This window comes from Pempheris klunzingeri, chromosome 11 (assembly GCF_042242105.1).
Source record: "Pempheris klunzingeri isolate RE-2024b chromosome 11, fPemKlu1.hap1, whole genome shotgun sequence".
In the NCBI taxonomy this organism is placed as follows: Eukaryota; Metazoa; Chordata; class Actinopteri; order Acropomatiformes; family Pempheridae; genus Pempheris; species Pempheris klunzingeri.
Window position 1 is genome coordinate 2,140,001 of NC_092022.1, and position 3,479 is coordinate 2,143,479.

The window sequence follows — 3,479 nt, forward strand, 5'->3', positions numbered from 1 at the left end:
CACGGCATCTTCTCTACGATCTGGACCTCCTCCAGAAGTTTGATAGCCGGAGCATTCGGAATGGCTTCCTCCTGCTCACACGGCTTCTTCTCTGGGACGTCAACATCGGTTTCCTGTGTCATGGCCGGAGCATTCGGAATGGCTTCCTCCTGCCCGCACGGTATCTTCTCTAAGATCTCGACCTCCTCCAGAAGTTTGATAGCCGGAGCATTCGGAATGGCTTCCTCCTGCCCGCACGGCATCTTCTCTAAGATCTCGACCTCCTCCAGAAGTTTGATAGCCGGAGCATTCGGAATGGCTTCCTCCTGCTCGCACGGCATCTTCTCTGGGACGTCAACATCGGTTTCCTGTGTCATGGCCGGAGCATTCGGAATGGCTTCTTCCTGCCCGCACGGCATCTTCTCTAAGATCTCGACCTCCTCCAGAAGTTTGATAGCCGGAGCATTCGGAATGGCTTCCTCCTGCCCGCACGGCATCTTCTCTAAGATCTCGACCTCCTCCAGAAGTTTGATAGCCGGAGCATTCGGAATGGCTTCCTCCTGCTCGCACGGCTTCTTCTCTGGGACGTCAACATCAGTTTTGTGTGTCATGGCCGGAGCATTCGGAATGGCCTCCCTCTGCCCGCACGGCTCCTCCTCTGAGACCTCAGCCTCCTTCAGAGGTTTGATAGCCGGAGCATTTGGGATGGCCTCCCTCTGCCCGCACGGCCCCTCTTCTGAGACCTTCTGACGGAGGGCGTCCAGCTCAGCCCTCAAGGTCTGGATCAGACGCTGGTCCTCTGACACCCTGTCTGCGTGACACCTGATTTCCTTCTCAAGCTCACACTGACGGGTTTCAGCCTGCTGTCTGACAGTGGTCAGGACCCTTTCATAGCGGACGCTGACCTCATGGTGTGAAGCGCTCATCTTCTCCAGTTCTTCTTTGAGACGACTGATCTCCGTCTGGAGCTCAGCCGTGTACTTCTCGTAGCTAGTTATCACCAATTTAAGCTCTTTAAAATCATCTTCAAGAAGAATCTTCTTCTTATGCCGGCTGGTGTCCCTCACCTGAGCAGCAGCCTCTGCAGCGAGTACAGTTTCTTGATCGCAGCACTCCTGCAGCCTCTCTAGCTGTCTTCTGGTTTCCTTTTCCCTGTTGATATACATTTCTTTCAGGGTTTTCTGCTCGGTCAGTTTCACCTTTATGTCATCCAACTCTTGGACTCTGATTTCTTTATCACTCAAATTGCGGGCTTTCTCTCTCTCCAAGAGTTCATTAAGCCTCGCAACTTCAGAACGAAGTGAATCAGACTCCATTGGGACATCGGTTTTGTGTGTCATGGCCGGAGCATTCGGAATGGCCTCCCTCTGCCCGCACGGCACCTCTTCTGAGACATTCTGACGGAGGGTGTCCCGCTCAGCCCTCAAGGTCTGGATCAGACGCTGGTCCCTTTCATAGCGGACGCTGACCTCATGTTGTGAAGCGCTCATCCTTTCCCGTTCTTCTTTGAGACGGTTGATCTCCAGACGGAGATCAGCCGTCTTCTTATGCTGGCTGGTGTCCCTCACCTGAGCAGCAACCTCTGCAGTGCGTAGAGTTTCTTGAAGCCTCTCTAGCTCTCTTCTGGTTTCCTTTCCCCTGTTGATATACATTTCTTTCAGGGTTTTCTGCTTGGTCAGTTTCACCTTGATGTCATCCAACTCTTGGTCAAGTTGGACTCTGATTTCTTTCTCACTCAAATTGCGGGCTTTCTCTCTCTCCAAGAGTTCATTAAGCCTCGCAACTTCAGAACGAAGTGAATCAGACTCCATTGGGACGTCAACATCGGTTTTGTGTGTCATGGCCGGAGCATTCGGAATGGCCTCCCTCTGCCCGCACGGCACCTCTTCTGAGACCTTCTGACGGAGGGCGTCCTGCTCAGCCCTCAAGGTCTGGATCAGACGCTGGTCCCTTTCATAGCGGGCGCTGACCTCATGGTGTGAAGCGCTCATCCTTTCCAGTTCTTCTTTGAGACGGTTGATCTCCAGACGGAGATCAGCCGTCTTCTTATGCTGGCTGGTGTCCCTCCCCTGAGCAGCAACCTCTGCAGTGCGCAGAATTTCTTGATCGCTGCACTGCTGCAGCCTCTCTAGCTGTCTTCTGGTTTCCTTTTCCCTGTTGATATACATTTCTTTCAGGGTTTTCTGCTTGGTCAGTTTCACCTTGATGTCATCCAACTCTTGGTCAAGTTGGACTCTGATTTCTTTTTCATTCAAATTGCGGGCTTTCTCTCTCTCCAAGAGTTCATTAAGCCTCGCAACTTCAGAACGAAGTGAATCAGACTCCATCGGGACGTTGTGGCGAGACACGCCTGGGGCCTGCTGACTGGCGTCCCTGTTGTATCGCCTTGGCTCGCGTACTGGCTGCATTTCCTTTGGCTGGAAGAACCAATTTAAAAGAAATGCTGTCGTGTAAAGTTGCAGTTGGGCTCTGATGAACAGATGTCGTCTGTATCAGTGGTCTGCGTTGTCAATTCTTCCAAGATATCCTCGTCTCACAGTGCTGTTGAACGGGTTGAAATGAAATGACGTGACTGCCTGAAGAAATGTCACCTACTTATATACTCTTCAGAACCTCACGGAATTCTGTCTTTGATGATGCGAGAACATTCCATCCTGTCGGCGTGTGTCCATTCAAAATCTGCGATTCAAATGTAAATACAAGAGCTGCCCCAATAACAAGCTTCCAAACAGCTATTAATGACGCAGGAGCTAATATGGTTGCCTCTGTCAGAAGTTTAAATCTAAGACATGCACTTTGCTTTGCTCATTCACTAAATTTAGTGGTGAAGAAGTCTCTTGATGCAACTTCTGGCCTACAAGACCTACGCACAATGGCACAAAAAGTAGGCACATTCTTCTAAACCAGCACAACAGCAAAAGAGAAGCTCAGAGAAGTGCAGGAGCAGATGAATCACCCAGTGATGAAGCCTATTCAGGAGGTGGATACACGCTGGAACAGCACCTTCCTCATGCTACAACGCCTTTTCGAAGCGAGACAGTCAGAACAGACGTGACACCTCTGTCCTCTGAGGACTATGAAACAGCTGCTGCATGCCTGCCATTGCTTGCCCCCTTTTACCAGGCAACAGTACAACTGAGAAGAGAGTCTCAGGGTCAAAGGTTATCCCAATGACGAAAATGTTAATGTTATACTTGTATGACACAATGGGGAAAATAAGCCACAACACAGCTAAACTACTGGGACAGAACTTGGTGTCAGTGATGCAAAAGTTTGACACTACGGAGAACCAAACAGCACTGACCCTTTCAACGCTGCTGGATCCTAGATTCAAAACCATTGGATTCTACAATCAAGTACAGGCACAGGCATCAGTAAAATGACTGACAGCACAATGCTCACAATTGATAAGATACACACCACCTGACACACCTACAGAAGCAAGCACCAACCAGCACCAGCAAATGTTGAAAATCCATCATCCACAGGTAATGTTATTG